Below are 15,395 nucleotides of genomic sequence, written 5' to 3'. Positions count from 1 at the left end.
CTTTCAATCTCCCACCAGTCCTATTCCTTTCCATGCAATACTCACAATTCACCGCCATATGAAATGCAATATATATCAACACACAAACAAACATCACTTTCAGATACATATGCTTGGAATAATGAGTTGCATGCCATAATACTTCACTTAACTAAGATGAGAAGGAAGGTGATTAATCTTCTTCCCTCTTAGTACCAATTCAGTATAATGGTGTACAATGCATAATTCACCACATTCATGATACACATGCCTATATAAACCTCTCATTTCATACTACAAAATCACTACTATGTCCAAACAACTAATCAAAACCACATAATTATACAACATGCACAAAGATAAGTACATTTCAAATCCACACCTCCAAATCCAATCCAAATCCAAATAAACAACATACACATATATACATACATATATATACATAATATAAAGTATATCTATCAAATAGCTCGCTATTTCCATGGCGTTACACCTATCAGACAAGAAAACAAGTTGATCAACAACAAGAAGAACCTGAATACAAATAGGAGAAAAATCATAAACCCTCTTCAAAAGAAAACTTTATTTTAGCAAAACTATCAGCGATCCTATTGACTTCTTTGAGAATATGAACACTTCAGTGGACAATGACTTGTCAAATAAGATCACACACTTTGATACAGATGATATAGATGGGCCATTGAATCAAGTTGAGAGTGGACCAACCGAAGAGAACAACCCAAATGCAAGGCCCAAAAGGAAGATTATAAGACCAACAAATTGAAATGATTATGTTCACTGATAGAAGAGTTTATTATTTCTTATTTTGTTATTTTAGAAAAACTATATTTGTCCTATTATGAAATTGTGTTTTGTAGAGGGATTTGGAATCTTTTTCTGTTAGGATTTCACATGACTTTTTCGTATTATGTGAAAGTCTGTTAGAGCATGCAAAGAAATTATAAATCATTATAAGGAACCATTTTGAGATATGAAAAATCAGTATTCTTAAAATTTCCCTTTTGGAGGACTGGTACCTCGAATACTAGATCTCTAACCCTCATATCCTATCATTTGGTGCTTTCAATGACGACACCTCATACCTCTTTCTTGGACCTTTTGATCAAACAAGTCTCCCGATTCACGGCTTGCATTGAGGATCTATCTTCCGAGGTTGCCTCCATTGTAATGTCTTAATTTGTAGATACAATTATTACATATATATATATATACATACACACACACGTATATATATATATAATAAAAAATAAGTATAATATTTTTATATAATTAAAAAATATTAAATCTTTATTAAAAAAAATTCAGTAAAATAAAATAGAATCATATAATATTTATTCATAATTTTATTATTTTAAAGACTCTTAAATTTTAGTTTATATGTTTAAAATGAGTAGATAAATACTAGTAGGTTATTTTATAAAATTTATATTCAGTAAATTATATATATATATATATATATATATATATGATATCCAATTATATTATAAATATTTATAATATCTTATTATTATAATAATTAGATATAAAACAACTTATTATAGTATAATAGTCATATAAAATGGAATGGTTCAATAGTTTGTCTAGTTATGCATAGAGACCATGAGGTACATGTCATAGGTTCAAGTCTCTATAGATATACATATTTTAGTAATTAAATAAGTTTTTATTCAAAATATATAAATATACACATGCAATATTTATCTATTACCTGTAGTATCTACCAATTATCTATGTTCAAGAAGAGAGAGAAAGAGAAAAGTGAGAAAGAAAGATAAAAAGAAAGAAAAATAAACAACCTTAAGGTAAGGGGGAGGAGAACTTTATCTCTTTAAAATTTTATATACTACTATGTTTATTTATTTATGTTATATTTTGTGTATATTTACTTAGTGAGGTGTCCCTAACCTCATTTATTTGCTTAACTCATGATAATTTTTACTCATAATAATTAATAAGGTGTTCATAGTGTATGTTGTTTAATTAATTTTATAATGATTATTATTGTCATTTATTTAAATTGGTGCTCTTAATATATTCCATTTACATAAACATTATTTTAATAACAAATATTAAAATTATTTAGTGCAATTTATTTTTATGATTAACTATAATATATTTTATTAAAATTATCTTATGGCCATAAGAAAGAAAGTTTGAATTAATTTGTAGTTGGAGGTTTAACCTTAGGGATTTAAATGAGTAAGGATTAAAGGTAAAATATCCTTTTGTTGATTGATATTATGACAATGCTCATTTATCCTGACTAGTCACTACAAGTATAATTCAAATTTTTTTTTATTTTAGAATAATTAATACATATTTATTAATATTAAATATTTCTATCCATATTGTTATTAATATTTATTGGATAATTGTTCTCACTCCTTATTTTTCTTGTGTAAAACATTTAATTAATTATAATGAAAAATAGATGGACCTACCAACCGTACCAGACCCTTTCTCTTATGTTATTACTGCAGTTTTTCTGGGTACCAGTTGGGCTATGGACACATCTGCAAATGCCATTACATTTTAGGGGATAGGATTATCAACTTTTATATTTTCACCAACCCAACAAAATCCCGTTATCATAAATGGTCAAATAGTAGTCACTTTTTATTTACCTCCAACAAATTATGTTAATCCTATAGTGAACTTGTATCAACCCGATATGTAAACATTATAAAATTAGTGTAAGAAATAAGTAGTTTTAAAGTATGTACATTATTGTAAAAAAATTTGTTTAATATAGGATGCAAATATAAAGTGTTATATGTAAGCAAGTTTATAAAATTTTCTTTAATAATATTAATAATATAATGTACATAATTATTATATATGTATAATATTAGAAGTAATATTCACGCAACTGGGATGTTACATCCATCAAACAACAACCATGTCCTCCTCGTCATTCTTCTTTCTCTAAGGCGGCTCCCAAAAATCATATTAGACTGTCCACGTTTTGATGGGTCAAATGCCTTGGATTGGATCTTTGCGGTCACTCATTTTTCAAGTACCACCAAACCCTTGAATCAGAACGATTGCAAATCCTCTCCTTCTACATGGAAGGTCCGACTCTCAACTGGTTTCAGTGGATGGAACGTAACAACATGCTTCGATCTTGGAAGGAATTTTTGCAATCTTTAGAAACCTGTTTTGCCCTATCATGCTTTCAAAATGTCAAAGGTCGTCTCTGCAAGCTATCTCAAATTGGCTCGATGCTTCAACATTTGAATGAATTTGAGGGTCTTGCTAATCGCATCATTAACGTGCCCCCATCGTTTCTACTCGAGTGCTTTATTTCTGGGCTTCGTTAAGATATTCAACAAAAGGTGCTCGCTTTTCAACCGATATCATTTTCTGAAGCAGTAGAGTTGGCTAAGCTTCACGAAGACAAATTTAATTCAGTGGTATCCTCACAACGAAGTCAATTAATACCGGTCAGTCGACCCTCTTCGACGCCTCATCGCCCTGCTCTACTACGCACGCCAGTTACACTGGCAATCCCATTCAAACACCTTTCCGCTTTGGAGATGCAGGCTCACCGTGATAGGGGTCTTTGTTACAATTGTGATGAGAAATACAGCCCAGGTCACTACTGTAAGTCTCGCTTCTTCCTTCTAGTGTACAATGACGAGGAGATCACTACTCTAGAACTTTTGATTGAAGACTCTCCTGCTTCTGATTCTTCTCAGCTAAGCTTGAATGCTTTGTCGGGTCATTTCAACCCAAAAATGTTTTGGGTTACGGGGAAAATTCTGGAGCATCTGATCCAGGTGCTTCTTGATAGCGGGAGCTCTCATAATTTCCTTTAGTCCAAATGAGCTCGTGAATTGGGCCTTTCTTGCAACCCCACAAAGCCTCTCTTAGTCATGGTTGGAAATGGACATACGTTGACTTGCGGCTTTTTGGCTGAAATAAATTTAAAAAAATAAAAATTACACAAAATAAATTTAAAAAAAAAAAAAAAACTAATCACCAAAATAGGTGATTTTTGACACGTGAGCGCTGATGTGGTGTACAAAACGCAGGGGGAGGGCGTTTTGCAGATGGCGTCTCCCCCCTTGCGCCTTCAATTAATTACGTGGCAGGGGCGACACACGCAGAAAACAGAAAGCGCAGGGGGTTTGGTGTTTTGCAGATGGTGCCTCCCCCCCATGCGTCTTCTTCAATCTTAGATATTTACCGGAAGTTTACTAATGCTTTGGCAGCAGCTGTCATCATATCTATAGGCTGGATATGTTATGAGGTAATTCAATGAATCCTGAATTTTATTTGTGTATCAATAGCAATTTTAATTTTTAAGACTTGAATAATTCAATCATTGGCCTATAAGGAGGAAGAAAGGTAAACAAAAGTCTATTAAGGTCCATGTTTAGATGTGCAAATTATTGGGAAAAAATTACTTTTTTACAAGGATCCGAGCAAACTTTTTATTTGTAGATTAATTTAATACAAATAAGTTAACCCCAATGTAATGTAAACTTTATTTTTATTAACTTAATCGCACCCATATTTGATTGTGAGCTCATTGACCCTTCTAATATTACAATTTTATTAACCTTCAAACAGTAAAATTGTTATAAAATACTTATACATTTAATTGATTGTGAGCTCTTATTACAGAAAACTCATAAAATTTGTGTCCCTTGCGTAGCATTTCATTTGTAACCACAAATAGTGTTTCGCCTTCATGTAGTTAACAAGCTATAAAAAATAATCTTCATTTTTATAAATAAGAAACATCCATCTATATACACCAAGTACATTAAATAATTTTTGAGCAATTGCTTTCGTTTTCATTCATGCATGATCTTTTATCTAAGCAAATGTGGAATAAAAAATAATGATTTGATCCAGCTTCGTTGACAGGGTCTGATGTTGCTTCCTGTTCATGATGTTGAATTGAACATAAGCAAATTATCTACGCAGAAGCAAAGTTCGTGACAAACAACTAACAAAAGAAGGCGCATGGGGAGGAGGGACTTTCTGTAGCTTTGAAGAAGGCGCACGGGGTGCAGGCGTTTTCTATTCATTGCCACGTCACCAACTAAAAATGCATGAGGGGAGGCGCCATTTGCAAAACGCCCTCCCCCCTGCGCTTTGTATGCCACATCAGCGCCTACATGTCAAAAATCACCTACTTTGGTGATTAGTTTTTTTTTTAATTTATTTTGTGTAATTTTTATTTTTTTTAATTTATTTCAGCCAAACAGCCTTGACTTGCTCTTAGGTTTGCAACCAGGTCCCTCCTTTAATTCAGGATTAGGCTTTTTTGGTGGATTTTCATTTAATTGTTGTATGTGGGACTGAGGCTGTTTTGGGTGTGTGATGGCTTCAAAGTTTGGTTCCCGTTTTAACTGATTATAAGAAACTTACTATGCAATTTATGTGGTCTGGTAAAATGGTAAAATTGATTAAGGACACTAATAATGAACCCTTACCCATCTCTGTTCACCGCCTTCATCATTTATCCAAGTGGGGGCACATCTCCGAGTGTTTTCATCTAACCATAATGTCTACCTTAGCTTCTTTTGCAGATTACTTTTTTATTACAGATAATACCCACCTCGATGTCTCCTCACTATCGACTCACTTTCAATCTTTATTTGAGGAACCCAAGACCTTTCCTCCTAAGAGACCTACAGACCACACTATTCCTCTTTCACCCAATTCTACACCAGTCAAAGTTTGACCTTATTGCTATCCTTATTCTCAAAAGCAGGAAATTGAAGCTCAGGTTGCACGCATGCTGGACACTAGGGAAATTCATCTTAGCAGTAGCGCTTTCTCTTCCCCTGTTCTTCTTATCAAGAAGAAGGACAACACGTGGAGGTTATGCATGGATTATCGCATTTTGAATGCGATCACTATTCCCGATAGCTTCCCAATACCCATAATTGATGAATTGTTGGATGAACTCGGAGTTGCAATTTGGTTCTCTAAACTGGATTTACTTCAAGGTTATCACTAGATTCGAATGAAACCCGAGGACATACATAAAACTTCTTTCCACACACATAATGGACACTTTGAGTTCTGAGTTTTACCGTTCGGGTTGTCTAACGCTCCAACAACATTTCAAGCCACCATGAATGCATTATTTCTGTCCCATTTGCATAAATTTATCATCGTCTTCTTTGATGATATTCTCATCTACAATACCTCTTGGGCTAATCACTTAATGCATTTATAGATCACTTTGAGCTAACCATTTTTACTTGAAATTGTCCAAATGTTCTTTTGCTTTACAATAGGTGGAGTATTTGGGACATGTGGTTAGTGTTGGGTCTGTTGGATCTGATAATTCCAAAATTGAGGCAATGTTGAATTGGCCACCACCTACTTCTACCAAGGCATTGAAAGGATTTTTGGGCTTAATAGGATTTTATAGAAAATTCATTAGTGGTTATGCTTATGTGGCATCTCCTCTCATAGATTTGCTTCGCAAAGATGCCTTTCTTTGGTCCCCGGAAGGACAAACAACGTTTGTGAAGCTAAAAAAGGCTATGTCAACAACCCCGATACTTGCTTTTCCCAATTTTTCAAAGCCTTTTATGGTAAAATCAAATGCATCTGGCACAACTATGGGGGTTGTCCTCTCTTGGGATCAATGGCCAATAGCATTTTTCAGCAAAAAGTTTTGTTCCTGTATAATGCAAGCTTCCACATATTTGAGAAAATTACATGCAATAACAGCTACCATCAAGAAGTGGCATTAATACCTTTTGGGACATTTCTTCATTATTCAAACAAATCACAAACCCCTCAAAGATCTATTGACTCAAACTATGCAGACTCCGAAACAACAATTTTACATGAGTAAACTCATTGGCTACATACAATCCAATATCGTCCCGGACGTTCAAATGTAGTTGTAAATGCACTATCCCACATCATTGAAGAGGTTGTTGCTACTCAACATTATGTTCTCATTGTCCCTCATTTCCAATTTATAGAGGAATTGCGTTCAACTCTACAACTTGATCCAATTTTCTCAAAATTTAAGCAAGATATTAGCCAGGATGCAACATCATTTTCATATTACAAATTTCATGATAGGTTGGTTTTCTATAAAGATAAGATTTGGCTACCAACTACCTCACCTTTTCGTGAGTATCTTATGACTGAATTTCATTCCACACTCTTGGGGGCACTTAGGACTGGTTAAGACACTCCACTGTTTGCAAGAAAATTTCTTCTAGCCCTTAATGACCAAAGATGTGAAGACCTTCATATTCAAATGCGTTATTTGTCAACAAATTAAATATGTGCCTCAGAAACTTGTTGGTCTACTTCAACCAATTCCTCCACCAACTCGTGTTTGTGAAGATTTGGCCATGGATTTCATCACTGGCCTTCCCCATCCCGTGGTTATACAACTATTTATGTTGTTGTAGATTGTTTCTCCAAGGATGCCCATTTTGCAACCCTTCCCACTCAGTTTTCAGCTTATCAAGTGGCTCACATTTTCCTTAATTTGGTTGGCAAACTCCATGGCATGCCCAAAAACATAATTTCTGATCGTGATCCTTTATTTTTGAGCAAGTTTTGGCAGGAGCTGGTCAAAGCAAGTAGCACGCAACTTCGTGTGTCTTTAGCTTGCCACCCAGCCCGGAGTTTGATGGACAATCTAAGGTGCTCAATCGCACTCTAGAATAGTATTTACAAGCTTTCTATCATTATCAAACTTCACAGTGGAGCCAGTATATTCCTTGGGCTGAGTGGTGTTATAATACCGCTATTCATTTAGCTACTAGATACACTTTGTTTAAGATTGTTTATGGCCGCTCCCCTCCATCCTTACCTAGATATTTGTTAGGCCAATGTAATGTGGAAGTTCTCAATCATATGCTCAGTTCACGTGATGCGATTTTGACTAATTTACACCATAATTTGTAAAAAGGTCAGGAACACATGAAGTTGTTAGCAAATGCTCATCGTCGAGATGTCCAATATGAAGTGGGAGCTTGGGTCTATGTCAAACTTCGACCGTATCATCTAAGTTTAGTCGCTAGAAGGACCCCTCTGAAACTCGTTAAGCGTTATTTTGATCCCTTTTAGATCCTCAGCCATATAGGCCAAGTGGCATACCGTTTAGCACTACCCGACACCTCCAAAATTTATCCTATCTTTCACTGTTCTATCTTGAAGCCACATGTTGGTCCCCTACCTCTAAAGGCAGGAACACTTCCTCTGGGCACTCATAACAATGGTCCTTTGCTTATCCCATTAGTCATCTTGGACCACCGTGAAAACACTTTAATTGATCCTCCGAGAATTGATGTTTTGGTGCAATGGCAGGGCCTATCACCAGAGGAAGCTACTTGGGAAACATGGGCTGATATCAAACAAACTTTCAACCTTGAGGACAAGGTTTTACTCCATGGGGAGAGGAATGATACAAATGATATAGATGGGCCATTGAATCTGGTTAAAAGTGGACCAACTAAAGAGAACAACCCAAATGCAAGACCCAAAAGGAAGATTATAAAACCAGCAGATTAGACTGATTATGTTCACTGAGAGAAGAGTTTATTATTTCTAATTTTGTTATTTTAAAAGAAACTATATTTGTCCGATTATGTGATTATGTTTTGTAGAGGGATTTGGAATCTTTTTCTATTAGGATTTCACGTGACTTTTCCGTATTATGTAGAAGTTCGTTAGAACATGCAAAGAAATTATAAATCATTGTAAGGAACCATTTTGAGATATGAAAAATTAGTATTCTTAAAATTTTCCTTCTGAAAAACTGGTACAGAACTGGTACCTCGAATACCATATTTCTAACCCTCATATCCTATCACACTTCCTGAACTGTCATGACATGGATGATAGTTTGAACATCCTTCATTTATCATCATAATCGTTAGGGAAAAATCATATTCCACTAGGAGAACTTCATTCAATCTTCGATCTTGGTACAATCTAAGACCATAAAGTATATAACATTAAGTTTCATCTTAATAATAGAACAACATCCTAACCTTTTGGAAAATGCCACCACATAACCTCCATCCAGGTTTTGAATAATTCCTCCACAAGATGCATTGCATCTTTTAAAAACCGACCCATCACAATTAAGTATGACCAAACCTATTGGTAGGGGAACTCAATGAGAGATAGACCCTCCCATACGAGAAGGAACAACTTGTCTAATCAACCAAGTACTAGAATCTGAGCTTCCAACAAACAAACTCAAGCAACCTCTTATTTCGACTATCAGTTGAGTTGTTGAAATTCTCTCATCCTGAAAAATAAAACGATTACGTCTACTTCAAAGAGAATCAATGGTAAAAACAAAGCATAAGTTCCATTTTGTTTTCTGAGAAAAGCTTTGAATTGGATTTTGATTTAACCACATGACCATTTTAATTTCATTTCAATGACAACATTTGATTTCACATTAAATGACAACATTTACTTGCACATTGTCCATATTAGCAGTTACATACAAGATGAACTTGAACCCACATGTCGTGTCGTTTCTAATGTTTAATATGTGCTGCCACTAATATAATGTTTTTGTTTATTATATATGTGCATATTAGTTTCATATATCATCTAAAATATAAATTATTTTATATATTAATATGTATACCATGAAATAAAAATCTTCACTAATTCAAAACTTTTGTTTGTTATATATATGGTTAAAAAAGTTATATATCATCTTAAATATAAATTCATATATAAAAAGCTCATATATTTAATGTGTACCGTGAAAATAAAAAACTTCAATCATTTATTATTTGTTTAAAAACACCTTAAAATATAGTATTTATTTTATTAAAATTTATGTGTATGAAATATATATGATAAATATATTTTAAAAAAATAAAATTAATAAAAATTAGATCATATAATTTAATTAATGATTTATTGATTTGACATTTAATCTAATGATTTTATATTTTAATCGATTTGATGTCAGGTTGAATTTTTAAAACATAATTAAAAACACACTGTTTTACAATTTATCAACAGAAAAAAAATATTATTTTTATTTCTGTCCTTTACACTTCAAAACCCATATGTTAAAAAAGAGGATTTGCATGTTATTTATTTTTTTCTTGTTTTGTTTAATTTCTTTCTTGCACTCCAATTTTTAAATGTTAATAGTTATAATTTCGTGTTGTTTGTGTTTTTTTAGGTCTTATACTGTCATAGCTCTATGGTAAATGTTTTAATTTTATTATTTATGGTTTATATTCTATTTTCATGTTTTCTGAGTTTTTGATATATTAATGGTTTTTATTTTTTATTGATGCTTACTTTTCCAAAAGTCGTATGTTAATTTTGATGTTTGAATTTTTCTCTTTCTATTTTTTGCATAATGACATGAATGGTTTCTTTTGTATACCTGATATTGCTCCTAGCAAAATAAATTGGAAGTTCAAAGTTCGTGTAATATAATTGTGGAAAGTTCTCAATTGCTCTCTATATATATATATAAATAAGGGATGCTCATTGTGACTTCATCAATGTTAATTAATGTAATACTGTATAATTTTTATTAATATTATTGATTTTATTAATTTAAATATGTTGTTATAATTAGTTGATTAGTTGTTATAAAACTTTAAAAAATTAAGAATTTTAATGAGTTTTGTTGTTTAGAAATTATTCTGAGCAAAAGTTAAGTTGACCAATTAGGGAGATGATATATAAGGTTTTTATATTAAGAAATGAATTTCATAAGTTCACTTTTTTAGAAAAGTTAGATATTGAAACTTTGGAGCCGAGGAGAACCACCTTCTCTTCCAAATTCATAGATTTTCTTTTATATATCCTTCCCTCGAGAGTGGATTTTGGTGGCTAGTAGGATATTCAAAGTTGAGAATCAAAGTAGTTATTATGATTGTGCGAAGTTGGCAAGGAAATCCCCATTTTTTTTCTTCTTTCCCTAATTCTAGTGGTTTTAGAAGTAAGGGGGAGCTTATGGCTTGCTAATTTCATGTTTTTCATGTTGGTTTCTTCTTGAATTAACTAAGTTGTTATTGATTGGAGTTGAATTATTGAACTTTTTTACTTTGCTTTTAAGAGAGGTAAATTGATGATAATTTATTATTTATGAGTCCATGTTGAATCTAATGTTGGATGAGTTGCTTATAATGTAGATATGTGATTTTTGACATTGTATGTGGCTTTGACTTACTAATTTTCAGGTTTGGAGTCAATTTCATGAATTTACTAAGTGTAGAATTCACCATCACGTCGAACTTAGTTTCATGATGTCGAGTGTGATGCAGGTCAAATACTCTTTACCTCACTAATGTTGAGTGCGAGATTGGTAGCACCGAGTCTGAGCTAGATGAGACCTCTCTAACTTGGTTACATTGGGTGTGGGTTGAAGGGCGCTAAATGTGGATGCCTTTGGAGCTCTCTAACTTGATGACTTTAGGTTCCAATTGAGTGGTGCCAAGCGTGATCAAGATAGAAGTTCTCTTCTTAGACAACATTATGTACTAGTGTTGTGACGTTAGGCATGATGGATACAAAGGCTTTCTACCTCATTCATGCTAGACACAAATAGTTTGGCGTCAAGCATGGACAAGCCAGAGGCTCTTTGCCTTATCACTACAAGAAAAATGCAAATTACCGACGGATACAAATTCGTCAGAAAATTCATATTTTTGACGGATATATCCGTCGGTAATTTCTGACGGATACAAATCCGTCAGAAAATATAAACTTCCCGACGGATATATCTGTCGGTAATTTCTGACGGATATATCTGTCGGTAATCGACGGATACAAATCCGTCAAAAAATTTATATTTCTGATGGATGTATCCGTCGGTAATTTTCGACGAATACAAATCTGTCAAAAAATTTATATTTATATTTTTGACGGATTTATCCGACAATAATTTTTGACAGATATAAATCTATCGAAAAATTTATATTTCTTATGAAAAAATTATATTACTAATGGAATATTTTTGACAAATTTATATTTATCGAAAATGTAAGAATTTTTTACGAAAATTGACAATCATATATTAAAAAAGATCATCAATAAAATTTTAAATATATATATATATAGAGAGAGAGAGAGAGGAAGAGGAGGAATTAAATGACTTACAAAGTAACTCTTAGTAAAGTTACTCCGCTCAATAACTCATGGTGTTTGTTAAATTTCATGAATCCAATTATTAAATTAAAAGTTATTAAATTTTACTAATAATTAATATAGAAAAAATTGATTAGCTTTGGAATAAACTATTTGCAAACAATATAGTTAAAAAATTAATTATTTTAAATTATTTAACTAGAATCTTATTGACAATTTACTATATGATCTTGATATTTTTGTATAACTAATATCTGGTTTTAAATTTGATATGAAAATATTATGATATAATTAGATAAGATTTTAAATTAGTATTTTATTAATGGTTGATAATTAGAAAATAAAATAAGGATAAATACATTTTTTGAATTTTATATCTTAGATTTAAGATGAATAAATATATTAAGTTAATTAATAATTTATTTAAAATGTTAAAATTTAATTTATAAAAATAATATTTTAAAAGAGAAAGATTATAATAACACCGGTATAACTTTTACTAAGTATTACACTACTCAGTAAATTTATATTAAATGTGAATTTTATAACTTCAACCATTAGATTGAAAGTTTTTTACTCTTAGATCATATATACAAAATTTTATATTAATTCAAGATGATTTGATACTTCATTCTTGTAAAACAAAATTGACGTAATATATACATTTCAAAATATATTAAAATATGAACATTTTGATTACCTTCAAGTTGTTGTTCAATTTTAACAAAATTTGATATAAACATATAAAGTGATATGAACTTTCAATCTAACGGTTGAATTTACATAATTCAAAATTAATATAAAGTTATTGAGCGATATAATACTTAGTAAAAGTTACACCGGTGTTATTATAACCCATCTCATTTTAAAATATATAAATTATTATTTAAACTTTTAAATTTTATAATAAATAATTTAAATTGTATCATAATATTATTTTTAAATAGAAATAAGTAGATTGTTAATTATAAAAGTAAGTATATATATAAATAAATATTAATTAAATATAATATAATTATTATTATTGGTAATATAATTATTATATATATTATATATTTTATAACGGTCCGGATACACCAAAATGAGAGAGATCCAAATATAGTATAAGTATGAGATTGTATAGTTAAGGATGACTTAAATGAATTAATTTGTACTACATATACTGACAACATGCATGTGCCTTTCTGTAACTTATCTCATCAGAATTCCACAATTAAGAGTGCTTGACTTGGAGTAATATAGGGATGGGTGACCTTCTGGGAAGTTTCCCAAAAACTGTGCAGCAAGGGCGAAACACGCCGAAAAGTGAAGTGTCGTGAAATAGAATTCTTGAGAGGTCAAATATGAGGATTGTTACACTAATAAATTTATTAAAATTAAACAAAAAAAATTTTGACGGATTTATCTGTCGGTAATTTCTGACAAATGTATCTGTCGGAAATTTCTGACAGATAATTACTGAAGGATGTATCCGTCAAAAATTTTCGATGAATTAAATTTTTTTCGACAGATTTTTTTTTCAACGCCCATTTTTCGACGAATTTGCATCTGTCGAAAATAGAAAATTTCTGACGGATTTTCCTTCTTTCCAACGGATTATGTCCGTCAAAAATTTGTATTTTTCTTGTAGTGTATTAGCGTCGAGCATTGGAAAAGTGACATCGAGTGTGAGTTGTTGAATGAAAAATGATTGATTATTTGACTAAATGTTGAACATGTATGTTATAAGTTGAATTACTCACATGTTATATATTGTTGTATGATTCTAGTTCATTATATCTTGATTTAGGATGATATATGTTGATATTTAAGTTGCTTAAAGTTGTAAGTTGATTGAGAGTTGAACTTTGATGGAGTTGTACGTTGTGTAGTGTGGATAATAGTTGTGTGAATAATGCTTAATGCATGGAGTTGAGTTGTGTTGATTGACTTAGGAATAAATGAGAGATATTATTTTGAAAATATGAATATCCCATTATGTGAATATAGTGTTGTGGTGCTCTATGAGCCCAGTTGATTGAAAAACCCTTCTTAAAAAGTTGACTCTTAAAGTTGAATATTGATTTTTTTAGATCCTTAGTTGATATAGTATATAGGTCAGATCAAGCTATATTGATTATAAGTGTCCAAATGTAGATTCGTATGGGACTAGGTCAAGTCATACTTGTATAAAGTGATCAAATCGAGTAAGATACAAGGTCAGGAGTCATAATCTCTGACCAAATATTGGAAGGGGCATAATATTTATAGGTAGTCAGTGGTTATGCATGTTAATGAGGTTGTGGTATGTTTACACTTAAGATGTTTTATCCCTAATAAGAATACTAGACTTTCCTAGTTTAAGCAGCGAAACCTGATAAACCATGTTGTGTTGTGAAATTTTATCCAAATTTGTTATTGATCTAGCCAACTAAAAAAGATCACACTGTTAAGTTGGTTCGATAAGGTCTAGTTACTTAGACTACTCACTTGTGTTGTAAAAAATTTATTAGTTGAAATGTGTGATGACACATCATGTTATTGTGTTGTAAGTTGTGGAATTGATATATGTTGATATGTTGTAATGTTATGGAGTTGTTGTGTTTTGATATAGTTTTGTTGTGAACTATTATGTTTATCACATGTGTTAAAAAATTGTAGTATTCACATGCTAAGTGGAATTGTTGATAAGTTGAGGTGTCGTTATGTTGTACACTTGAGAACTTGGATGAGTTGTATTGTGTGGCTTATATGTTGAAACTGATTAATAATATAGTTGTACATTACCTCTATACTTTTTATGAGTTTACTTTTACATGTTTTCTTATGATTGAACTACAATAATCATACTTGTTATGAGAATAAGACAGAATTATACAAGCGGATGAGCAAGTTTTTGGGATCCATGTTAAAGGATTACAGTGTTGCTTAAGCTATCCTAGTGTAGGAATTTTTTTTCTTATAGTTTTTGTTTGATCGACAGCTAGGATTTTAAGTTTTTGGTTTGAATTTTGTTGTAGTTATGTATCAAACCCTAAACCCTAAACCATATTATTGCATGTATATCTAGAAACTGTTTATATGGTAATCTTCATTAGTTAATTTTATGATTTATATAACTTTAGTCATTAAATTGTAAAGTGTAAGAACTTATTATATCATTATGATCAGTATTCTTGAGGTCAAAACATTTGCTAGAAGAAGGATTAGACTATTCTTGCTTTTTAATCCAAAAAACTTCATGTTATTTAAGAATTGTGATAAAAAATTGTTTATAAATATTTTCTTCTTTATCTTATCGAGACATAAAGTTATAATATATAACTTAATAAATA

The sequence above is a fragment of the Cajanus cajan genome, chromosome 7, assembly GCF_000230855.2.
Source record: "Cajanus cajan strain Asha chromosome 7, NIPB_CcT2T_4, whole genome shotgun sequence".
Lineage (NCBI taxonomy): Eukaryota > Viridiplantae > Streptophyta > Magnoliopsida > Fabales > Fabaceae > Cajanus > Cajanus cajan.
The sequence above is the reverse complement of the archived record's forward strand: the minus strand, read 5'-3'. Positions refer to the sequence as shown.